This window comes from Stegostoma tigrinum, chromosome 7 (assembly GCF_030684315.1).
Source record: "Stegostoma tigrinum isolate sSteTig4 chromosome 7, sSteTig4.hap1, whole genome shotgun sequence".
NCBI classification, from domain to species: Eukaryota; Metazoa; Chordata; class Chondrichthyes; order Orectolobiformes; family Stegostomatidae; genus Stegostoma; species Stegostoma tigrinum.
Window position 1 is genome coordinate 63148714 of NC_081360.1, and position 27090 is coordinate 63175803.

General features: G+C 42.1%; 1 protein-coding gene across 6 annotated transcripts in view; it reads left to right on the forward strand.

Annotated features, from left to right (window-relative positions):
* Positions 1–20615: 20615 nt before the first annotated feature.
* The window catches only part of scn1laa (sodium channel, voltage-gated, type I-like, alpha), a 176456-nt gene continuing 169981 nt past the window's right edge, over positions 20616–27090 (forward strand). For 3 of the 6 annotated variants that reach the window (XM_059647325.1, XM_059647329.1, XM_059647324.1), the window contains exon 1: positions 20616–21203. The gene's annotated coding sequence lies outside the window, so the exon portion shown is untranslated. Of the gene's footprint in view, positions 21204–22608; positions 22809–24250; positions 24352–27090 lie in introns of those variants that run through there. The other 3 variants (XM_059647328.1, XM_059647326.1, XM_059647327.1) reach the window with 3 other exon arrangements.

Below are 27090 nucleotides of genomic sequence, written 5' to 3' on the forward strand. Positions count from 1 at the left end.
TATCTTACAGACAATGTCCCAGACACCACCATCACCATCCCTGGATATGTCCTGTCCCACTGCCAGGATCAACCCAGAAGAGGTGGTGGCATGGTGGTATATAGTTGGGAGGGAGTTGTTCTAGGAGTCCTCAACATTGAGTCCGGACCCTACGAAGTCTCATGGCTTCAGGTTAACATGGGCAAGGAAACCTCCTGCTGATTACCACACACCGTCCTCCCTCAGCTGATGAATCTGTACTCCATGTTGAACAACACTTGGGGAAGCACTAAGTATGGCAGGGCACAAATGTACTCTGAGTGGGGGATTTCAATGTCCACCACCAAAAGTGGTTCAGCAGCAGTACTTCTAATCGGGCTGGTCGGGTCCTAAGAGACATAGTTGTTAGACTGCAGCAGGTGGTGAGGGAACCAACAAGAGGGATAAACATACTTGACTTCATCCTTACCAATCTGCCAGCTGCAGATGCATCTGTCAATGACAGCTTTGGTAAGAGCAACCAATGCACAGTCGTTGTGGAGATAAAGTCCTGCCTTCACTTTGAGAATATCCTCCACTGTGTTGTGTTGTGTGACACTATTACCATGCTGAATGGGACAGACTTTGAACAAATCCAGCAACTCAAGACTGGGCATCCCTGAGGCACTGTGGGCAATCAACAGCAGCAGAATTGTACTCCAGTACAATCTGTCATCTCAAGCCCTGGCATATCCCCCACTCAACCATTACGAACGAGCCAGGGGATCAATGCTGGATCATTGGAGGCTGCAGGATGACATGTCAGTCGCAACACCAGGCATACCTGAAGCCTTGCATGCCAACCAGCATAAGTAGCAAGTGATAGACCCCACAACCAATGCAGCAGATCTGTAGTCCTACCACATCCAGTCGTGAATGGTGGTGGACAACTGAACAACTCACTGGAGGAGGAGGCTCCACAAAATATCCCCATCCTCAATGATCGAATAGCCTGGCATATCAGTGCAAAATATAAGGCTGAAGATTTTGCAGATAGCAGTCTGCAGCCAACTCGATTCACTCCAGGTGATATCAAGAAATGGTTGGAGGCACTGGATACTGCAAAGGCCACTGGTCCTGCAACATGCTGGCAATAGTACTGAAGACATGTCCTCCAAAACTTACTGATCCCCTCACCAACTGCTTCATCAATGACTCTTCCTCCATCATAGAGTCAGAAGTGGGGATGATTGCCAATCATTGCACAATGTTCAGCACCATTCATGACTCCTCAGATATTGAAGCAGTCCGTGTCCAAAGGCAAACAAATCTGGATAATAACATCTGGGATGACAAGTGACAAGTGACATTTGTGCCACACAAATGCCAGGCTAAGGCCATCACCAACAAGAGACAATCAAACCACCACCGCTTGACATTCAATGGTGTTGCCATCATTGAATCCCCCACTAATCCACATCCTGGGTGTTATCATTGACCAGAGACTCAAATGGACTCACCACATAAATAGAGTGGTTACAAGAGCAGGCCAAAGTCTAGTAATAGTGCGGCGAGTAACTCACCTCCTGACTCCTCAAAGCCTGTCCACCATCCACAAGGCATAAGTCCCAAACTGTGATGGAATATTCATCACCTACCCACTTGCCTGAATGAGTGGAGCCCCAACAATACTCAAGATGCTTGACACCAGCCAAGACAAAGCAGCCCGCTTGATTTGCATTGCGTCCACAAGCTTTCATTCCCTCCACCCCTGCCACTCAGTAGCAGCAGTGTGATCTACAAAATGCACTGTAGAAATTCACCAAAGATCCTCAGACAGCACCTTCCAAACCCATGACTGCTTCCATCTAAAAGGACAAGGGCAGCATATCTGTGGGAGCAACACTACCTTCAAGTTCCACTCTAAGGCACTCACTATCCTGACTTGGAAATATATCACTATTCCTTCACTGTCGCTGGGTAAAAATCCTGGATTTCTCTTCCTAATGGCATTGTGGGTCAAGCCACAGCAGGAGGAGTGTCACAGTTCAAGAAGGCAGCTCACCACCACCTTCTCAAGGGCAACCAGGGACAGGCAATAAATACTGGCCAGACAATGATGCCCACATCCCAAAAAATGTTGAAATAACTTGCTAATAGCGATGTACTATAGGCTGTGGCAGTGTCCTTCAGTATTTCTTAACAAATATTACATCTATCACTTATTTCTTCTGTTAGATAATTGTAGTTCTCATCCCCATTCCTTACTAATGTTTTTTTTTATCATTTGGAGATTGGATGGGCAAATTGCCTTTGAAGTTATAACACAATGAGCTTTTTGATTTCTAAATTTCTGAATCTCTGATTTCAACACAGTTTTAAATTTCTTTAATGGAGAGATTAAGTTCCATTACAGGAACACAATAGTGTCCTTTTATGTAAATCAAAATTCCATAAATTTCCCAAATATAATAATTTTGTCATTTTCCATATCCAGTTTCATCTGTGTATTTTCAATAATAGTTTACTTGATGACAATAATATTTCACTACATCTATGATAATACAATGATTGGTTCTGGCCATTTTACAAGAAGTGACTAACTGTTTAAGGATTCTAGTGTGTATTCATCTCCAAATCTTAAACTAGTGGAACTTTTAAATTCCTTAACTTTGTTCCAATTCTTTACACTCAGCAAGTCTAGGTAGCATTTTAGTTGCATCTTCCACACACTTTAAGTTTGCATTCACTATCCAAGACTGCACAACTGAAAGGTTCTGCTCCCAACACATCATTCATCATTGCCCGAAAACTTCTGTAATCCTCTCTTTAATTCTAGCACAGAAAGACAAGGCATCCTCCAATAATAGTTATGGATCTGTTTGGAGCTGCTAGAGTCAGTATGCTGTCCTCATAAGGTTGGATGTTGTGCCCATAAGACCGGATGATGTGCACACAACCCACTGTGACTCTTTCTGCCCTATTGTGGGCTGTTTTCCTCCTGGAAAGAGAGAGAGGCAGGAATTATAGAAAATAAAAGTGGGTGACATAGCCATTACTGTTGGTGCAGGTGGGGAGGTGTCCTGAATGAGGGTTTAGGCAGCACAGAGAGTATGCAACGTTAGTAGTTTTGTGGGTTGGAGTGGGAGAGGGAAAATGGGAAGAATGAGAGAATTCCTCGAGACAGCTCAGAGCACTTTAACTAAGCGGGCAACTTTGGATCTGGCTGGCATGATCTGGTGTTATGGCCATTTCTGCTGATGCCCCAAGAAGAGGTCCCACCTATACACCCACCATTCATCAGGAGCTCCAGGAAAATGCTCACAAAGCTAGATTCCAATTTCTCCAATCTACCATGTTCAGAGAATATGGTAGGAACTGTACAGGGCAGCTCTGGGCTGACAGTGCTTCTCCCGGTACACAACAGCCTGTTCAAAATGGTGCCTATGCCACTGATGGCACACAATGTCAGGATATCTGGCGAGTTGATCTGGGAATGACACGTGGTAAAATGGCACAGAAATCAGACATGATACATGCAATGAAGCAGAAGTAACAACTTCATCTGACAAGTTTCATAAGATTCAGCAAAAATATGCTGCATCAGCCTTTTGGCAAGAATCCTTCTAGCAAACTCAATGCAACTTGAACTTTGCCAAAAACTCATAGGATTCAGTGTTAGCTTTAAATGTTCAATAATACTGTTTGGGGTAGTTCATGGCATAATTGTACTTCGAGCACACCCTCTCATTTCTGATATTCACTCTTTTATTCCAAGTCCCAATGTCTCTTCACTTTTCAAAATTGTCAAAGGGTATCTGTGCTCATTTCTCTTCGTAAAAATTCCTACTTTCACAGGAACTAGAATCGACCATTCAGCCCATTGAACCTCATCACCATTCAATAAAATCATGGCTGATCAAGTACTTTGATTGCTTTCACCGACCCTATTCATATATTCTTGTACTCTACTGCAAATTAGATATCTATCAATCTCTACCTTAAACATTGTCACATTTTTAGATTTCTCTCCTGGTTCCAGACACCTAACCAGGGGAAACATCTTACATAGATCTGTCTTATCTATCTTTTAAGTATTTTAGATGTTTCAATGAGATCACCTCTTCTTCTTTGGAAGTCTGGAGAACACAGGTTCAGTTTGCCTGATCTCTGTTCGTAGGATAGTCCTGCCATCCCATGAACCAGTCTGTTTGTTGCATTCTCTAATAAAGAGACTAAAACTGCTCAAGTAGTTGCCTGTGATCATACAGTTTTCTGTAAACTGTACCTATCCAGTCTTGCCAATCTGTTAACATTGTATCCTCCTTTCCTGTCAAATAGCTGATTGCCCTATTTGTGCCAAAAATGTTGATGAAGAGGGATGCTTTCCAAGAACTTTTTTTCTGTGCTTCTGACATGATCTAGCCACGTGTGCCTATTTACAAATTCAAAATGAGTAGCTTGGTTTAAACTTGATACTTTGGCACAGTCTAGTAACTTAAAAACCAAAACAGATTGGGGAATTTCCAGCTGGAATTTATGCAGTCTTGCATAAAATCTATTCAATTCCATCCTGCATTATTTAGAACCATTTTGATTCTTTCTAAATTTTGCCTTGGCTTACAAGCAGTTTTTAGATCATATTTTTGAGAAATTTTATCCATGAAATTTAATTCTTGGCATAACATTTCCAAAATAGAAGGTCCAATTCAGAAAACAAAAACTATTTTGTTATTTGCTTTGCAGTTGTCTGATAGTGAAAATTCCAAGACCAATCCTGGTTTCTGCTTTGGTAAAGAGGGAACAGGGTCCATGTGGTTGACTTATTTTCCACGCAAGAATCATAATCATCAAAAATGAATAGGTAATCATACATCAATGATTTACAATTAAGTATAGCAATTTTCTGAAGTTTTCTCCAAATCACTCTTGCTAAAATAATGTTTAGTTTTTAATCTTTGACGTACCAGCAGCTAACTATCCACTTATACCATTGGTAAATACCAGAGGTTAAATGCTGGTTACAGCTTTGGCATACACCTTTCTCGTCAGAGCTTTAATTCTCCTCACATCCATAAACTCCAACTGCACTGTTTACTTGTGCTCCAGATACATGCACTGAGGAAATTATCCCTCATTAACAAATCATTATCTCCTGTTGACTTGTTCCATTTGCTTTCAGGCATTCCTGCCAGACCCTGCTAGATCATGATGCAGACTACTTGTATAGTCACAAACAGAGCTGATGAACATACAATCATTGCATATGAGCTTTTGATCTTTCAGACAAAGGGAGGCCTATTGATGAAGCAACTGATAATTGATTGGCTGAGGATATTAATCTGAAGAACAGCGTTCTTATAGAACATAGAACATAAAACATAGAACAGTACAGCGCAGAACAGGCCCTTCAGCCCACGATGTTGTGTCGACCATTGATCCTCATGTATGTACCCTCAAATTTCTGTGACCATATACATGTCCAGCAGTCTCTTAAATGACCCCAATGACCTTGCTTCCACAACTGCTGCTGGCAACGCATTCCATGCTCTCACAACTCTCTGTGTAAAGAACCTGCCTCTGACATCCCCTCCATACTTTCCTCCAACCAGCTTAAAACTATGACCCCTCATGTTAGCCATTTCTGCCCTGGGAAATAGTCTCTGGCTATCAACTCTATCTATGCCTCTCATTATCTTCTATACCTCAATTAGGTCCCCTCTCCTCCTCCTTTTCTCCAATGAAAAGAGTACGAGCTCAGTCAACCTCTCTTCATAAGATAAGCCCTCCAGTCCAGGCAGCATCCTGGTAAACCTCCTCTGAACCCTCTCCAAAGCATCCACATCTTTCCTTTAATAGGGCGACCAGAACTGGACGCAGTATTCCAAGTGTGGTCTAACCAAAGTTTTATAGAGCTGCAACAAGATCTCACGACTCTTAAACTCAATCCCCCTGTAAATGAAAGCCAAAACACCATATGCTTTCTTAACAACCCTGTCCACTTGGGTGGCCATTTTAAGGGATCCATGTATCTGCACACCAAGATCCCTCTGTTCCTCCACATTGCCAAGAATCCTATCCTTAATCCTGTACTCAGCTTTCAAATTCGACCTTCTAAAATGCATCACCTCGCATTTATCCAGGTTGAACTCCATCTGCCACCTCTCAGTCCATCTCTGCATCCTGTCAATATCCCGCTGCAGCCTACAACAGCCCTCTATACTGTCAACGACACCTCCGACCTTTGTGTCGTCTGCAAACTTGCTGACCCATCCTTCAATCACCTCATCCAAGTCATTAATAAAAATTACAAACAGTAGAGACCCAAGGACAGAGCCCTGTGGAACACCACTCACCACTGACTTCCAGGCAGAATATTTTCCTTCTACTACCACTCGCTGTCTTCTGTTGGCCAGCCAATTCTGTATCCAGACAGCTAAGTTCCCCTGTATCCAATTCCTCCTGACATTCTGAATGAGCCTACCATGGGGAACCTGATCAAATGCCTTGCTGAAGTCCATATACACCACATCCACAGCTCGACCCTCATCAACTTTTCTGGTCACATCCTCAAAGAACTCGATAAGGTTTGTGAGGCATGACCTGCCCCTCACAAAGCCGTGTTGACTGCATTTGATCAAGCCATGCTCTTCCAGATGGTCATAAATCCTATCCCTCAGAATCCTTTCTAACACCTTGCAGACGACAGACGTGAGACTTACTGGTCTGTAATTGCCGGGGATTTCCCTATTTCCTTTCTTGAAGAGAGGAATTACATTTGCCTCTCTCCAGTCCTCAGGTATGACTCCAGTGGAGAGCGAGGATGCAAAGATCCTCGCAGGTGGCGAAGCAATTGGATTTCTCGCTTCCCAAAGCAGCCGAGGACAAATCTGGTCCGGGCCTGGCGACTTGTCAATCTTAATGTTTGACAAAATTTTCAGCACATCAGCTTCCTCTATCTCTATCCATTCCAGCATGCACACCTGCTCTTCAAAGGTTTCATGCACTACAAAGTTCGTTTCTTTCGTAAAGACAGAAGCAAAAAACTCATTTAGGGCTTCCCCTACCTCCTCAGACTCCACACACAAGTTCCCTATGCTATCCCTGATCGGCCCTACTCTTTCTTTGACCATTCTCTTATTCCTCACATAAGTGTAAAATGCCTTTGTGTTTTCCCTAGTTCGTTCTGCCAAGCCTTTCTCGTGCCCCCTCCTGGCTCTCCTCAGACCATTTTTGAGCTCCTTCCTTGCCTGCGTGTAATCCTCTCTGGCTGAACTTGACCCTAGCTTCCTCCACCTTATGTAAGCTACCTTCTTCCTTTTCACAAGAAGCTCCACCGCTCTCGTCATCCAAGGTTCCTTTATCTTACCCCTTCTTTCCTGTCTCAGAGGGACATATTTACTCATCACTCGCAACAACTGTTCCTTAAACAGTCTTCACATGTCTATAGTGCCCTTACCATGGAACAATTGCTCCCAGTCCATGCTTCCTAACTCATGTCTAATCGCGTCATAGTTTCCTCTTCCCCAATTAAATATCCTCCCATTTTGCCTAATCCTCTCCTTCTCCATAGCTATGTAGAATGTGAGGCAGTTATGGTCACTATCACCAAAATGCTCTCCCACCACAAGATCTGTTACCTGCCCTGGCTCGTTTCCGAGCACCAAGTCTAGAATGGCCTCTCCCCTCGTTGGCCTGTCAACGTACTGCATTAGGAAACCCTCCTGAACACACCTTACAAAAACAGCTCCATTCAAATCTTCTGCTCGAAGGAGGTTCCAATCAATATTGGGAAAGTTAAAGTCACCGATTACAACAACCCTACTACGTCCACACTTTTCCAAAACCTGTCGACCTATACTTTCTTCAATCTCCCTGCTGCTATTGGGGGGCCTGTTATAAACCCCTAACGAGGTGACTACTCCCTTGCTGTTCCTAATTTCCACCCATACTGACTCAGTAGGCAGGTCTTCCTCGACAATGGAAGCTTCTGTAGCTGTGATACCCTCTCTGATTAGTAGTGCTACACCCCCTCCTCTTTTCCCCCCCTCCCTATTCTTATTAAATGTTCTAAACCCTGGAACATCCAGCAACCATTCCTGCCCATGAGAAACCCATGTCTCTGTTATGGCCACAACATCATAGCACCAGGTACTGATCCATGCTCTAAGTTCATCACTTTTATTCCTGATACTCCTTGCGATAAAGCAAACACACTTTAACTGATCCCTTGGTTCCTTCCCAGGAAAATCCTTCCCACTAGCTGGTCTACTTCTTGCTACTGCCTCACCTGCATCAACTCTCACCTCCAGTATACAGCTCAGGTTCCCACCCCTCTGCCGTACTAGTTTAAACCCTCTCGAACTACTCGAGCAAACCTTCCACCCAGGACATTGGTCCCCTTCCAGTTCAGATGCAACCCATCCTTCTTGTACAGGTCCCACCTTCCCCAGAAGGCATCCCAATTATCTACATATCTGAAGCCTTCCCTCCTACACCGGCTGCGTAGCCACGTGTTAAGCTGCGCCCGCTCCCTGTTCCTCGTCTCGCTATCTCGTGGCACCGGTCGTAAACCAGAGAACACGACACTGTTCGTCCTGCTTTGCAGCTTCCATCCTAACTCCCTGAAATCACTTTTTATATCCTCAATCCTATTTCTGGCTATATAATTACTGCCAATATGTAACACGATTTCTGGCTGTTCGCCCTCCCCTTTTAGAACCTTATACACCCGATCGGAGACGTCCCGGACCCCGACACCAGGGTGGCAACATACCTTCCGGGAATCCCGATCCTGACCACAAAATCTCCTGTCGATTCCCCTAACTATCGAGTCCCCTACCACGAGTACTTTTCTATTCTGCCCCCTTCCCTTCTTTGCCACAGTGTCAGGCTCAGTGCCAGAGAACTGACTACTATGGCTTTCCTCTGGTAGGCCATCCCCCCAGCAGTATCCAAAATAGTATACTTATTGCTGAGGGGAATGCCCACAGGGAATCTCTGCACTGTCTGTCTGTCCCCTTTCCTCCCCCTAACTGTAACCCATCCATCCTTGTCCTGAGCCTTAGGAGTGACCAACTCCCGGTAACTCCTCTCAATTATCCCCTCTGCCTCCCGAATGATCCGTAGTTCATCCAGCTCCAGCTCCATTTCCTTAACACGGTTTTCAAGGAGCTGGAGTTGGGTGCACTTCCCGCAGATGTAGCCAGCGGAGACATGTGCCACTTCTCCCAACTGCCACATTCTGCAGGAGGACCAAGCAACTGCCCTAGCATCCATACCCCACTTATCTGAACACCCACTCAGTACTAAAGTAGAAAGCTTACTTCAAGTAATAATAACAAATTAATATACTTATATGGAACAGTGTTTGTATCCTTTCATAAGGAGTAGGCCTGGATGCAAGTTTCATCAGCTCCAGAGAAGTGTCATGATATGTCTGAACAGGTTGACTAGAAAATATCTACCCTGAGGAATAACTGCACTGATATTCTGAGGCTGAGATGATTGACTATGAACAACTACAGCTATTGCCCTTTGCGTTAAGGTATGCCTCCAACCAGTGGAGAGTAACAATTTTGACAGGATCTGACTTGTTATGTCGCCCAGGAGTTTGTATTGGGACCACAATTTTTTCATTATACTTACATGTATCACTTGGATGAAGGAATAGAGAGTCATAAATTTGCCAAGGACACTGAAATAGGAATACAGTACGCAGTGAAAGAAGAAGCAGAAAATTGTAAAGGACATTGATAGAATGCAAATCTGTGCTAATTGATTTCACTGTGTGGGGTCATCCATTGAAAAAGTCAAATCAAAACATTTTCTCAATGTTGGGAAGGTAGGTGAAGCAAAGAGATTCAGGGATCTAAGTACATAAACCACAAAAAAGTGGATTTGCTTAAATGTACATTTTTAAAAAGTTATGGAGTGTTGAACACCAATATCAAAAGGACTGGAAAACAAAAGGATGAAAGTTCTGTCATGGTTGTATTTCTGTTACTCTGATTTTAAAGCATCTGGAAGCGCAAAACTTCAGGAAAGACATTTGACCAGAATTTTAATGAAACTTACTCGTCACAATTGAGAGTCAACAGGAAAGCTTTTTTTTTGTTAGAAGGGTTTGCTGCAATCATTTGATCAGTGTGCTGGCGTCATAATAATCCACACTTAACTATGGAAAACTTTCTGTTTAAAATATCCTGCAGGGGACTGAATGGTTGTCCACTACATTGGTGCTATAGCCTTCAGCAAGGAGAGGAATGGGGGTGAGATGTGAGGAGGTTGCATTATGATCATCTGTTTTGGGAATATTAGAGGCTGCAGGAGTCTGCAACAATATTTTCTTCCCCATGACCAGAAAGAAGAAATCAGCTTTGTTGATTCAGCAATGGATTCAATGCCCCAAAATTTCAATGACCTCAAAAGTGTAAGGGAGGCAAATAGGATCACAGAAACCCCGCAGTGTGGAAGCAGGCCATTTGGCCCATCACATCCACACTGATCTGAAAATCATTCCACCAGTCGCACCCTGCTACCCTATCCCAGTAACCCTGTATTTTCCATGGCTATTCTAGCTAGCCTGCACACTATGGGCAATTTAGCATAGCCTATCCACCTAACCTGCACATCTTTGGACTGTGGGAGGAAACCAGAACACCCAGAGAAAACCCACACAGGTACAAGGAGACTGTGCAACACAGGCAGTTGCCTGAGACTGGAATTAACCCATGTCCCTGGTGCTGTGAGTCAGCAGTGCTAACCACTGATTCACCGTGTTGTACATCTTCTCCGTGTCCATTCTATCAAGGCCTTTGCCACAGTGGGATTTTAACCCATGTCCCTGGAACATCAGATGAGTTTCTGGATTAATAGGCTGGCAATAATACCAGTAGGTCATTGCCTGCAATTTGTTTGGTCTAAATTATTACCTGCCACTTAACAAGCCTAAGCCTGGCTGTTATTCAGGACTTGATGCAGATGGACCTGGACTGTTTGAGAATTTGTAAGTCATGAACGGTACTGAACATGGTGCAATGATCAGCCACACCCCCATTTCTGACCTTATGATGGAGGGATCACAAAGATGAAGCAACTGAGGGTGATTGGGCCTGCAGGTTGGCGCAACATCAAGGGCGGAAGGGCCTGTACTGCGCTGTAATGTTCTGTGTCTGATACTACACAGTTGAATTCATCCAACAATATCATAGGACTGAGATGATTGACCTTCAACAACCAAAGCCCTTTTCCTTTGTGGAGAATTTTATCCCTGTTTCCCAAAGACTCCAGCTTTAACGGGGCTCTTTGATATCACAAATATTGCAAAGCTGAAACAAAAATAGAAATTGCTGGAGAACTCAGCAGGTCTGGCAGCATTTGTGGAGACAAGGCAGAGTTAATATTTTAGGTCCAGTAACCCTTCATCCTCCTCTACTAAGTTTCTCCAGAAACTGCACTGAACCAGCTTGTCTAATGGTATGGCACTGGTAGTGAAGCACAATTCTTCAATACTATTGCTTTAATATGGGCAGGGCACATAGCCTTTGCAGTATCAGTGCCTTCAATCATTTATTGAAAGCTCATGGAGTGATTAGAATTGGTTAAAGTTACCTCTATGATCCTGGGAACCTCAGGAAGAGGCTGAGATAAATCAGCCACTTATCACTTCTGGCTGAAAGTGATCACAAATACTTTAGTCGTGTCTTTTGCACTGATGTGACAAACTCCCCTCCATCTTTGAGGAAAGGGGTATTTGTGAAGCCCTCTGTTCCAAAGATTTGTTTTATCACCCACCATTAATGACTGGTTTTATAGGAGAGCTTATACCTGATCTGATCATAGGACTGTACAACACTGTCTATCACATGCTGCTTGTGCCATAATTCTATGTCGTAACTCCACCTGGTTGACACCTAACTTTTAGATTACCTGCTGCTGCTGTTCCTGGCATTCCCTCCTGCACTCTTCAGGGGACATGTAAATAAACAGGATGAGTAAACCTTAATATTTAGATCTTACAAGTAAATTGAAGCAAACTCCAAAATCTTATAGAACAATCATGCTAAGTGGAATAGCTTTTAAACAGAATCTAGCAACTCAAATCGGGATATCTGTGGGGCATAATGCCCATTGCAACCAATAGCATTGTATTAAACCTGTAACCTCAGCGACTGCACATCCCCAACTCTACGATTACCACCAAGTCAGGGGGTCAACCCTGGCTCATTCTCTGACATGCCAATTACTTTCTGGAGTCATCTGTTTTGTAACAGCTTGTCTGTATCAATCTGTGAATGTTTCGCAGCTTTACTGATATTGCAGTGCCAATGAAGCCATTTATGTATCTACATAGACATATATGACTTCAACTCCCATGATTTAATATATTTCTAAACATGTCAACTGAGACATCTGCATGTTCTGAAAATCATCAAAGCTAATCAATATGTTTCAATTAAAAGAACCATTTGTCAATACATGACTTCAACTTGACTTTGGGCGCCCAGGACAAGTTAACTAAAAGAGCATAAGCCGCTCCATCGTAAAAACCTATGCAAGGTCTATATAAAGATCAGTACATATAAATAATCAATTTCTTAAAACTGAGATAACAGAATACATGGAGAAAATACAATAAAATACAGCAATGCAACTAAGCAAGGTAAAAGTAATTACAAGACTAAATAATGCATGACTACCTACTTTCAGGGGAATAAATATAACATATATCAAATATTTTATTATGACCTGTCTGTGGGCAAGGGTCTTCAACTGTTTATAATTTCAGATTTGGCATGCTGAAGAAGCATCCTTTTCCTTTGGCTCTTTTTCTCCAGTCCATTTTTTAAAAATGTATTTTAAAAGGAGCCAATTTAACCAGGCTCACCTGAATTAAAGTGAGAGTGGGTTCTTTAGTGACAAAAACTCAAGAGAAGATAATAAAATGTGGCACTCACAGAATTTAGAAATGAGAGATAAGTCCAAAAAGTAAATTAGAAACTGTCTCTGGCATGTCCGTGCAGAATAGATTGTGAAACATTGTTGCCATTAAGGTAGATGATTCCAGCAGTGTTGATTTGGCAGTTGAGAGCTTGTTTGGAGATTTTTGGTTCTGCAGTCAGCTGAAAGCAGATTATTTATTTTTCCCTTCAATAGTGACTTGCCTTGTGATTTGTTTTCAGCAATTTAAAATAGACTTTATTTCTTTTTACCTGTGCACATAAGGGTGGCCAGTGGAGATTCCCAGATGTGCTCTTTTTCAGCATAATTTAGTAGAGTCAGCAAGCTAGAATCACATTCTAGCACAACAGAGACCATGCTGCAGTTGGTTTGTAACCTCCTTTCCTGTGTATTCCTGGAAGGGTAAAACGCAATTGTGTCTTTGTCCAGATCTGTCTTTCATCCAACTGATATCATGTTCATGACCCACAAAACCCTTGGGAAATCACAGTTCAGATTTTTGAGTAGCTGCTCTCCCTTTCTCCTGTTTTGTTTGAAGATCCCTTGATGCTGTTCAGATGCAAAATTCCATGGTTACCTCTCAGGACTCAGTGTAATTTGCACAAAGATTTTAGATTAGATTAGAAGCCCTACAATGTGGAAACAGGCCCTTCGCCCAACAAGTCCACACCGCCCCTGGAAGCATCCCACCCAGACCCATTGCCCTCTAACCCACATACCCCTGAACACTACGGGCAATTTAGCATGGCCAATCCACCTAGCCTGCACATCTTTGGACTGTGGGAGGAAACTGGAGCACCCGGAGGAAACCCACGCATACACAGGAAGAATGTGCAAACTCGCACCGACAGTCGCCCGACTGCAACAAAATTTAAATCCTTGGCCATCTCTTGAATTGTATGTTTATTTTTAAATATACGTACTTTGACATTCAATATCTCCATAAATAATTTGGAGTTATGATCCATTGGCACGACAATACACACACACACACACACACACACACACACATATTATATAAAGGCCTGACTTTAGAACTCTATCTCAGAAACTGGTGGAGGGAGTATTATTAATACTCGCTCAACAGGGTGGGGTTTGTGGTAATTATCAGTGTCTCGGTCAATGCCAGATGATCAATCTGGTTTCATACCTAATTGAATTTTTTTGTTGAGGTTTGACACAACTGAGTAGCTTGCTAGGCTATTTCAGAGGGTACATAGGAGTCAATCACATTGCTGTGAGTCTGGAGTCACGTGTAGGTCAGACTGAGTACAGATTTCCTTTGAGGGCAAAGCAAACCAAATTTTTTTTACAGCAATTAACAGTCCACCAAGATTTTAATTCCAGATTTATTAATTGAATTCAAACCCTGCCAGCTGTGATGGAGTGATTTGAACTCATGTCCCAGAATATCAGCTTGGACCTCTGGATCGCTAATTTAATGAAAGGTTTTGGATGCCAGGGTAATGTTGGTTGACAATGGGAGGTAAAAAAGGAGAAAAGGGTTATGGAAGTGGAAGTCTTCTCAAGACACTCACTTTCTCCACCCCCTGATCCGTGCCCTACGCAAACAGAACCCAACATGCTGCCTCTAGCCTTGCTGATCATCATGGTCTGTATAATTGCAAGTACTGCAGCCTTTAATAGGGTCTCCCCACGAGCTCCAGAGCCCAGATGATGTCCAGCACATGCAATTCAGCTGCCAGAGCAAGGGGACAAGCAGCTCTGCCAAAACCACAAGGGTGGCAGCACGTAACATACTACAAATTGCAACTGAAAGACTTAATTATAGAGTCAAACAGCATGGAAAGAGATCCTTTGGTCCAAGCAGTCCATGCCAAACACATTCCCAAACTAAACTAGTCCCACTTGCCTGCTACTGGCCCGTATGCCTCCAACCCTTTCCTATTCATGTACTTATCAAAATGTCTTTTAAGCATGGTAATTGTGTCCACATCCACCACTTGCTCAGGACGTTTATTCCACACACAAATCACCCTCTGTGTAAAAAAAATTACCCTTCATGTCTTTTTAAAATTTGTCTCTTCTTACCTTAAAAATGTGTCCTCTAGTCCTGAATTTCCCATTTGGGAAAAGATACCTACCATTAACCCTATCTATATCCTATCTATGCCGTAAATCAAGAACAAAAACAGAAGTTGCTGGAAAATCTCAGCAGGTCTGGCAGCGTCTGTGAAGGGAAAAACAGAGTTGACATTTTTGGTCCGGTGACCCTTCCTCAGAACTGGGAGCTGGGCAAGTGTCTGTTTATATGCAGAAAAATAGGGAGGGGCGGGGTAGGGAGTAACTGATAGGATAGAGCCTAAAAAGAGAGAAGAACAGTTGGACAAAGGAGTTGGTGACGATCTGGCTGGGCGCGGGGAGAGGGGTGCAGGGGAAGGGAGGGTGATGTTGCTGAATGGTTCCAATAGAAACTGGTTAAGTGGCTAACAACAAGTGGTGTGAAATGGTAGGCTATGTAATAATAAAGCCTGGTGTGTGAGGTAGGGGGCTAGGACTAGGGAGATTTTAGGCCCTAAAATTATTGAACTCGATATTGAGTCCGGAGGGCTGCAGGGTCCCCAAGCGGCAAATGAGGTGTTGTTCTTCCAGCTTGTGTGGAAGCTTTGCTAGAACACTGCAGCAAGCCAAAGACAGAGATGTTGGTCAGGTAACAGGATGGTGTGTTGAAGTGGCAGGCAGCAAGTCCACAGGGTTTTTTACGTGAGCAGAACATAGATGTTGTGTGAAGTTTTAACCCAGTTTATGCTTCGTTTCCCCAGCATAGCGGAGATCACATTGTCAGCAACGAATGCAGTAAACTAGATTCTGGGAAGTGCTCGTGAATTATTGCTTCACCTGGAAGGTAAGTTTGGGCCCATGGATACTCAGAAGGGAGGAGATAAATGGGCAGATGTTGCACCTTTGCCGGTCACAGAGGAAGGTGCTGTAGGGCCGTGGGTGGGAAGGATGCTTGGGGTAAAGGCAGTGTGGACCAAGGTGTCCTGGAGGGAACAGCTCCTATGGAAGGCAGACAAAGGAGATGAGGGGACTATGTATCTTGTTTTGGCACCTTGTTGGAGGCGATGGAAATGGCGTCTGATGATCTTCTGGATGTGGATGCTGGTGGGATGGTTGATAAGGACAAGGGGAACGCTATCTCTGTTGTGGGAGGAAAGACAGGAGGTGAGGACAGAAGTCCGGGAGATGGGTCAGACCTGGTTGAGGGCCCTGTCAACAACAGTGCTAGGAAATCCTTGGTTGAGAAAGAAGGTGGACATCTTGGAAGCTCCGTTGTTGAAGTTGGCCTCATCTGAACATATACAATGGAGACAGAGGAACTGAGTGAATGCGATGGAATCTTTACAGGAAGCAGGGTGCGAGGATATATATTCCAGGTGGCTGTGGGAGTCAGTGGGTTTAGAGTGGATATTAATGGCCAGTCTATCCCATGAAATGGTAACAGAGATGTCAAGGAATGGAACAGAGGAGTCAGAGACAGACCAGGTGAAAGTGAGTGAAGGTTGGAAATCGGAAGCGAAATCGATGAACTTTTCCAATTCTGGACAAGAGTGGGAAGCAGCACTGATGATATCATCGACATATTGGAGAAAGAGTTGTGGGTGGGGGCCAGAATGAGAGTGGAACCAGGAATGGTCCACGTTCTCAATGAAGAGACAGGCATAGCTAAGGCCCATCTGGGTACCCATGGTCACCCATCTTATCTGAAGAAAATGAGAGGAGTTAAAAGAAAAGTTGTTGAGGTTGAGGACAAGTTCGGCCAAGCGGAGGAGGGTAGTAGTGGATGGGGATGATTCAGGTGTTTGCTCCAGGAGGAAGCAGATCTAATACCTAACGCCCTCCTGGTGGGGAATGGACGTGTAAAGGAATTGCTCTTTCATGGTAAAGAGGAGGCACTGGAACCTGCAAACTGAAAGTTTTGAAACTGGATTAAGGCGTCAGAGTAATCACAGATGTACATGGGCAGGGATTGGACCGGGGAGAGAAGACTTAGTCAAGGTGGGAAGAGATATGTTCTGTGGGGCAGGAGCACCCTGAAACAATGAGTCTGCCTGGACAGTCCAGTTTGTGGATTTTTGGGAGGAAGTAGAAGCAAGCTTCCTTGTGGCATATGTGAAACATTCCTTGTTGCAGTACTCCAGGCTCAATATCGAATTCAATAATTTTAGGTCCTAAACTCTCTCATGTCCCAGCCCCCTACCCCACACACCAGACCTTGTTATTACATGGTCTGCCATTACACAGCCCCTGTTGTGAGTCATGAACAGTCCCCAATAACAACCATCAACCTCTGAGCCAGATCGTTATCAACTCCTTTTACTGTCCTACTGTTCTTCTCTCTTTAGGCGCTATACTGTCATCTACTCCCTATCCCATGCCCCTCCTTCTTTTCTGCATATAAACTGACATATGCCCAGCTCCCATTAGTTCTGATGAAGCGTTACCTCACCCGAAGCATTAGCCCAGATTTTATCTTCATAGATGCTGTCAGATCTACTGAACTGTTCCAGCAACTTCTGTTTTTGTTCCGATCTATACCCCTCATGATTTTATACACTTCTATATGGGCACGTCTCAACTTCCTACACTCCAGTGAAAAAAGGTCCCAGCCTATCCAGCCTTTTTTTATAACTCAAACCTTCCATATACCCAGCAACATTCTGGTAAATTTCTTCTGAACAATCTCCAGCCTAATAATATCCAGAACCAGAGGACACAGTTTAATCCAGAACCAAAGGACACAGTTTAAAAATAAGGGATAGGCCATTTAGAATAGAGTTGATGAAAAACTTCTTCACCCAGAGGGTGGTGGATATATGGAATGCTCTGCCCCAGAAGGCAGTGCAGGCCAACTCTCTGGATACTTTCAAGAAAGAGATAAATAGAGCTCTTAAAGATAGTGGGATCAAGGGTTGTGGGGATAAGGCAGGAACAGGATACTGATTGTGGATGATCAGCCATGATCATAATGAATGGTGGTGCTGGCTCGAAGGGCCGAATGGCCTACTCCAGCACCTATTGTCTACTGTCTATATCCTTCTTATATAAAGTTGCTGGAGAAGCTCAGCAGGCCTGGCAGCATCTGGGAAGGACACAGATTAGTCACTAACAGTCCCCATTAACAACTATTCATCCTCTGAGCCTGATTGTTAGCAACACCTTTGTTTGTCCAACTGTCTTTCTCTCCCTTTGGGCTCTATCCTATCATTTACTCCCTACCCACCTACCTCCCTATTTCTGCATTTAAACTGACGTTTTCCCAGCCACCATCAATTCTGAGGAAGGGTCACCAGACCTGAAAAGTTAACTCTGTTTTCTCCTACACAGACGCTGCCAGATCTGCTGAGTTTCTCCAGCAACTTTGTTCTTGTTCCTGATTTACAGCATCCGCAGTTCTTTTGGTTTTTAATATCCTTCTTATAACTTAACGACAAGAACTGGACACAGTACTCCAGAAGAGGTCTGACCAATGTTCTGTACAACTTCAACATGACTTCCCAACCGATATACTTAAAGGACAGAGCAATGAAGAGAAGCATGGTAAATGCCTTTTTAACCAGCCAGTCTATATGTGATGCAAACTCCAAAGAATTACGTACCTTATGTCCATCTGTTCTACAACATTACCCAAAGCCCTACCACTAATTGCATAAGTCTTACCCCTGTTTGTTGTACCAAAATGCAATACCTCACATTTATCCAGATTGAACTCCATCTGCCATTTTCAGCCCATTGACCTTTTGATCAAGATTCCTTTGTAATCTTAGAAAACCTTCTTCACTGTTTACTCTGCCACCAAGCATACTAACTCTGCCTTCTATACTCTCATCCAAATCATTTATATAAATGACAAACAGAAGTTGCATAAGGGAAGGGGACAGCCTCGTGGTATTATCGCTGGACTGTTAAGATAGAGACCCAGGTAATGTTCCGGGATCCTGGGTTTGAATCACCATGGCAGATGATGGGATTTGAATTCAATAATATTTTGGAATTAGGAGTTTAATGATGACCATTGTCAAGTTGTTTGAAAACCCATCTGGTTTGCTAATGTCTTTTAGGAAAGGAAACTGCATCCTCACCTGGTCTGAACTACATCTGACTGCAGACCCACAGCAATGTGGTTGACTCTTAACTATCCTCTGGGATGGGCAATTAATGCTGGTCTGGCCAGTGATGCCCTCAGCCCATGAATGAAGGAATATGAAAACAAAATCATTGGTGTCAATGTCAATATTGTTTTTTATATACATGTGATAATTTCAATGTTTTAGTGTGTATGCTACTGGGCTTTTATGGTGGCAAATGGCAGTGGTGATGTTAATGGCAATGGTTGGTGAGGACTAAGCAACAGTGCTATTTACTTTAAATTGATTACATTGATTCACTAGGGTCCTTCTGGCACCTACATCTTCATAGCTGGGGAATCTGTGAATTTCTGGGAAATTGGGTCCCAGTTATTTCCGAAAATCTACCTTTAAGAAAACTCTTTTAAACGCAGGATAATAAAATGTGAGGCTGGATGAACACAGCAGGCCCAGCAGCATCTCAGGAGCACAGGCCAGGGTTTATTACCTCTGTCACTGCAGGTGGACGGAGGTAATGTTTTTGCATCATTTAGTCTGTTTGCCTGTAAATAAAACATCTCGAAACTGATAAGCTGATTTCCGTGCAAGTTGGTAACAGATGAGGTATTACTCAAAGAAGACATAATTAGTCTTCGGGAAACCAAACTGAAGGAGGGTCACTGGACTCGGAATGTTAACTCAGTTTGTCTCTCCACAGATGTTGCCAGACCTGCTGAATTTCTCCAGCAATTTCTGATTTTCTTTCATATTTTCAGCAATTGCAGTTCTTTGTTTTCGTTTAAGTACATCTCATACTCTCAAAACAAACTTGAAAGAACTACGGATGCTGTAAATCAGTAACAAAAACAAAGTTGCTGGAGAAGCTCAAAAGGTCTAGCAGCATCTGTGAAGGAAAAAAAAAACAAGAGTTAATGTTTCGGGTCTGGTGACCCTTCCTCAGAACTTACACTCTTCACGTGGGTTGAGTATGATGGGACAATGGGGCTTGGAAGCAAGGATGGGACAGAAGGTGGCTTTCAGAGCCCTTCCTCTTGTCTCCCATCCATGCCTCTCATTGCGCCAAGACTGAGGGATAATTGGAGACTTCACTCATAACTGAACAGCAGGTCATCCTGATTTCCCAATCAGGAAACTTTCCCATCCACCCAGGAGGCTGGTGATGGGAAGGTGGCGAGTTGAGGCTCTGAAGTCGCCACTCATTGATCACGTAAGGGCTTTAATTTGGGACTGGTCAAGAAAGCTGTCCATGGATGTTCTCATTCAGGACTTAACTGGTAAAGTGGCAAGCTTTGAATTTCTCTCCTGAGAAAATTTGCCCTGCCACTTCCCTTTCTCACCACTCAACGGTGGAAAAATTGTGCCCTTTGAAAAATTATTGTCAGCATCAAATGATGGGGATTGCCGTTAAGTGTTTTGATTCTATTTATTTTCTGTTATTCATTGTCTGGCTCACAGTCAGGTAGCTTTTATTTTTCCAGAGCTTCCCTTGGGCTTACCTATCTTTAGAAGTAATGCCTCAAGGAGGAGACACCTGTTTTCTTTTTAGATTTAGGACAACAAAAAGTGGGAGGGGTTATTCTTCCTGAAACAAATATCGGGACCTGAACTGGCAACGTTTGTTCAAAGATTAATTATGTCGGGTCAGAGTGCGATCGGCGCATTCGTGTAATTCTTTTGGAATATATCCTGATTTTACTTCACCATCATCAAGAAGCGTCAGCATCAGGACCAGCACCGCCGCCACCATAATAATCCACAGCAGAACACAGTCAAACCTGTTCCAAATGTTTCGGACGTATGTCACTGGGACGTAACTCAACAATCCTCCTCCAGTCTTTTGGGCCAATAAGGGATTTTATGAAGCAGGTTTCAGTCGAGTTGACATGGAGATCACACGCAGATTTTCTTCACGACTGTTGGACGAGATGCGTGTAAAGCTCAGAGGATCCCGCGTCATTGTTACCCGGGAATGAATGACCGGAAGCGATCGGGATGTTAAAGAAGAGACCGGCATGAAATGCAATCGCCGACTACATGAATTTGACAGCACATCTTTGCGAAAGACGGCAGATTTACAAATTAAATAGGCACATATCAACAATTTTAACAGATTGCAGACCCGAAGCTCACTGGCGACAGTAAATACCGTGAAGAAACACATTGGGAAGTATGGTGAGTCCATTGAAGCTGACAATTGACCGAGGAAGACCAGGCATTTATTAAGGAAAATTAATTTTCTTTTATATGCAGATTAGGTCTGGGTGCGTTTGCTTCTGACGATCAGTATTAGAATTCTGCGAATCGGGAAGGGAATAATATAACCCGTTGTTACCAGTATATTTAATAAAAAGGCAGTTAAAGCGGAAATGCCTATTATTCGACAATAAAACAGATAAGTACAGTATTCAGTGCCAAATGAAACTGGGTGTTGTTATGAACGAGACTATTCGAGAATGATTTGGATATGAATTCAGAATACCGCTGCTTCCCTTGTGGACAATCCAAGTAACAGCACTGGTGGAAATTTCAACTTGTAGCTATTTTGCAGATACAGGAGTAGAAATACAGACCTACAGTCATTAAATAATCGCTGAAGGAAAACGACCTGACAATTATCCTCATCCGCACCAGTTTTTTATATCCGTTTTAAAAAAATAAATTCATACGAGATTTCTGTTACACTTTTATTGCATCTTTCTGGGCTTGTTCTGCAATGAAGCAATATAAAGTGGTTTGCGTTTTTAAAGGAGTTAGGTAACTAATGGAACAATTGATCTTATTTTTGTTTTACACAAAACTTAAAGCAAGCACATAACTTCTGCCTTCTTTCCGTTTATTTTACATTGGGAAGACCGACAATAATTGGTTTAAAACAGTCAGACGAAATCGTAATGGCAATAACCAGTTATATTGTGTCTTACTAATTAAGAAAGTGAAAATACTGAGACAAAAAAGTTGTATACTTTTATTGAGTTAAGCAGTTAGTATCAACCATTTGCTGAAAGGCATACATTTTACACAGTTTATTGAAACAAATACATTTTATTCTTATTCTTCTGTTTGTAAACTTGAACAACTTTTCTGCAGAGCTGTGGAAAACAACAATCTACCTAGCTAAATAAGCTAAATAAACAATAACTACTTTTAACGCCACGACAGACAATATAAGAAACAATTTCGAATATTAACTTGTACAAAATGCTGAGTAGAACTTGAGTTAGATTTAACAGATTAAATGTATGTAGTTTAGCAGGCATGCTGCATTAAAGAGGATAGGATATGAATTAATATGGTACTGTACTTGGTCATGATATGTTCAAAATTACATCAAAAGTTAAAAAAAGCTCAGATTTTCACCAAATGGCGTCATGCACACGAATGTATTTGAATAACTTCATTACCAAAATTATGTACCTGAACTGTTCCTATGTAATGTCAGGCGGACGTAAATCAGCTTTTAAGTTGTTAGGGACGAAGGCTTGGTTGCGGGAGTACTGGAGAGGGTGGTTGTGTTAGTGTTTTGGGGAGTGTGTGTCTAAATGGGGCTGGTGATGATGAGGGTTTTTGGGGTAATGGTGGGTGATTTTAGGCGGGTGCTGCGAAGGGGAAGGTGCTGAGCCGATGCTGGTTTGAAACTGGGCGGAGACCTTGCAGCGAGACGGTGCGATTGAAATGGGGAAGCCATCAAACATGGCGACAGCTGCAGTCTGCTGGCCCCCTTTTCTGAACAGCCAGCACTGACCGACGCCCTGTTCGACATACGTTGCTTCACAAACTGTAAGGAAAGCCAGAGGAAAAAAAAAGGGGGAAAACTCTTTTTTTGATAGAATGCAAATGGACGGAGTATTCACGAAGGATAGTGACGTTGTCCAGTCGCGGAACGGTGCCGCAGATTGATCAATATTGTGCTCTGTGAATCCCGGTGACCACCCCGTGTCTCAGTAGCTTGGCGGGGCAGGCGCTTTGTACCGGGGCAGGGTAAACATGTTATGCACCAGTCGGGTGAGCCAGGCTGGCAACTTCCAGTCATTCCTGTGGCTCTGAGCAGTGATGCAGCGATTATGTTCGATGGCCGCTCGGTTAGCTTAATGAGCTGCCACTGTTTGTACGTTTTTACCCCATCATTGAGATGCCTATGTTGTCAAAAACAATATAAAGAAAAAAATGGTCAGGGTCGGTACGCCTTTGATGTCAGGTTGTCAAGGTAGTGAAATAGCGCCCTGTTTTCTTTTCAGCGCCACTGTCACATTCAGTTCCCTCAAATATGGTAGATGTTTCCCCTCAGTTTGTAGGTGGATGATTGAATTTTGTTGCTGCTAATCGCCATCTCTGTTATGGTTGTCTGACTGTGGTGTTGTGCATTTTCAGTAAAATGCTAACATTGCCTTCGATTATGCACGATTTTAAGACTGTTAGGCCATTAGATAAAGGAGCAGAATTGGGCCATTCGGCCCATTGATTTGAGGCAATATTAAGATGTTATCTCAGTTGCGGTCGTCAGGGATCAGGACAAATGTAGGACGAGGAAACATCCATATCGGAGTTATTTTCTATTTTTCTGTGGTGAGCCTTTGTCGATTTATAGGAGGTATGTCGAATACTATTGTATCCTTCTAGAGCAATTCTGTCAATTTTATACGCCTCCCTGTGAAACTAGTAATGGATGTGTTTTGGTTGAACAAGGTAATTGTTGCCCGAAAGGTATACAGAAATGCAAATGTTTAAAGTTGGGATCCAGTGGGACCATTCCTTTCTCATTTTAGGAAATTAGCAGCTTGGGTAATGTTCCGTTTCACACTGGGGATGATAGACGGTGTCTGTTCTCTCCGTCTTGTTTGTGCTAAGCGAGCATGTATATTGTTTAATGTTGAAACCATCACATTTTATATGCTATCGTCATCCAGAATGAGAGATGCTGCAAGAAAATTCTAGCAAAACTAGCTCATATAACACGCATGGGCAGGTTTCGTACAAACCAGTGTTAAATTTGAGTCTTTTCGTTTTGGAATGTGGGTGTCCAGGCTTTTGAACAGGCCATTATTCTGAATGTTCAGTGGTTAGGGTTACCAATAAAGCTGGGTAAAGAATGACAACAGAGACATTTGACTGCCATCCGACATTTATAAAGGGACAATATTGAATAATTCAACAGATAATTTTATATCTTTTATTCCTTTTGATTAGGTCGTGGTTATTTTCACAACTGGAAATGTTTAAGCAAACAAAACACAAATGAGTGCGTTCCTTTCCTGCAAATATGGTGTGCTGGTTTCATCAATGCAGTCCGGTGTTTTGCCCAAAAAATGGAGAAATTTTAAATGTGAGTTAGATCAGAAGTACATCAGTTTTCCACTATCTGTGTTGGTTTAAAAATCAATTCGCCTGAAGTTGACCCCGCCCACAGACATGACCACACCCCCATATCTAAATTATGAGAATTGTCAGTTTCCAACAGCAGCTTTTGGAAAAGATTCTTAAAAATTGATTTTGTTGAAGCCTGCAGGCATTAATCGGCGCATTTTGCAAAGCGCTATTTACTTAAAACTGTCTAATCTGGCAAAGACTAATTGGAAAGTACATTAAAGATTAAATAGTTTTCTTGAAAGTTATTTTTAATTATCTAAAATCAGGCTAGTTACTGACAGAGAACCTCACTTAGTAAAAATGTTTTGTTGATCATCACTTGTAGTAATAAAAATAACTGGGTTACCACTCAAATCAGTTTTATTTTTAGTTTTATTTTCAGAACAACAGAGCGATTATGCTGTATTGCACAAATTTCAGTGGTCGGCGGTAAGCGATAAATTTGTGAATTGAATAATGAAATTTTAACTGAAACCAGAAAGGTAGCAAATATAAGTGCAATTTGCACCTGGTTTTCTGAATTTTCGCGAAGCAGAAATTCACAGTCCAGCTTACTAGTAAATGCCAGATAATAAATCAGTGATTTTAATCTTCAGAGCAAACAAGTCCAAGGAGCAGTTATCAGTGCGCTGTTACGTTAGGTGGTCTTCAGCGAAATTAGCACACTACTTACTCTATTGTACAAAAGATTTTCTTTTCTTGATTTATAAACATATTTTTCATTTTTTAAAAAAGAAAAATACTTGACCTAGTTCCAGTATGAGTACATTGTTCAGAAAGAGGTTGGTTATGTAGTGAGAGAGGCATGATGTTAATGAAGCTGACCTGCTATGCTGAACCTGCCATAATGTTCAAGGACGACCAGACTGATGGAGGAAGTCTGACCAATAATGTGTAAAGTCTCACAGATAAGAATAAGCTATTCTGAGCGGGAAGAAAGTATCCTGAAGAGAAGAGGGTTGAAAGATAGTCTCATTAAATATGTTCGACAGAATAACACCAACCATTCGTAGCAGCGTAATTAATACAATCTGGAAGAAAGATTACATAATTCTCAAACAACAGGCATAATTTTAGTGTAAAGAAAATTAATCAACTACACAAAGTATTAAGCACAATTAAAATATTTTCAAATTTCATGAGCACTGGATTCATTCTACAAGATGACCTGATTTTCATTATCCCCACTTAGTTATACTGGCAACACATTTAACTTAAACATAATATACTTACATATTTTATAAACACCTGTTATTTCACATCTCTGGAGCAGGTGGGACTTGAAAATAAACCTTTTGATCCAGTGGTAGCCAAACTACCACTGCATCACGAGCTTTCTGAAGATGACATATGTCTACTTCAGAATTCCTCTTCCTTATGACAAGTCTTATGACTTGTCATTTGAGATTCATTATATTTCTTCTTTAAAATTACATGCTGCAATTATTGGCTTTCTTTGATTAAAGGAAATTCTTCACAATAGACCTTAATATATTTTCTGATTCATTTGACTTTTGCGACTTATATGTTACTTATACATATAAACTAAAATACAACAAAATCTGATATGATGGAAATTTAAGTTAAAGATCAAATTCTACCAATACTAACCAAGCTTATTTTAAGCTCAGTATCATGACTGACTGGGGCCAGTCAGTGCACTGGAAATCCACTATTCTCAAAGTCATCACAAATGTGAAAACCTGATTAGAACACTGAATTTCCAAATTAGCCTGACTGGCTAATTCAGTTTAAAATATTATGCACATAGAATCAAACTGTTTTTAACTAACTGTAAAAAATTGATGATTTTAGAATTTAAGTTCTAGTGCTTTCTTAAAATGCTCATAAAAATACAGTCACACAAAGAGACAAGACCAAAACATTGTAGGTGAGGAAGGAAAATGTCAGAAAAACACAGTTCTGCTACTTGTCCATGTCACAGACTTTAGTGAGTCATTTTCTTTTGAGTCCTTTTGATTTGTTTTGATTCTTTGCTGATGATGAAGGATTGTGGATGCACAGATTCTCAGTATTTTCTTCACTAGTCAATTTATCCGTTCAGTGCCTCTAAAAGTGTTTTTATTCTGATTTTCCCTTTCAACATGAAATTTGGAAGGAGCACAACTTAGAAAGAAACATCAAGGAGAGTACCTATCAACTAAGTATTTTCTTTTACTTTTCCAAATGGGAAGGAGAGTCTAAAATGGATGCTGAATTTTCATAGGCTTGATGTTTCTCCTTATTGTCCATATACAAGACTGTAGTCACCTGCTGGAGAGCCAGTCAAATAGTCGTAACAGTGATGTTAACCTTGAACCCCCAACAACTCGTCTGGATGGAAAAGCCAAACAAAAGACTATTTCTGGGCACAGTTGTTCTCAACACACAAGCTTTACTGAATTGTCTAGAATTCTTCCTCAGTGCTCTAATTATCAGTAACTTTAAAACTTTCAAAATCTTCTTCGGATTTTTCATTAAAAACAGACTCTTCCCCCATTTTATTTCTCTGTCCAAACAAAAGTGGTTGTGACTTGTTTATTTCCCACAGATATATATATATTTTGAAAACTGCTAAATATATGCAATGAGAATACAAAAAGGACTTACACAGAATGCGGAAGTCAAGCCAATGTCAAGTACTTTAGAAGTTGTGGAAAATGCTCACTCAGTCCATACTGTTCATTGCATTTTT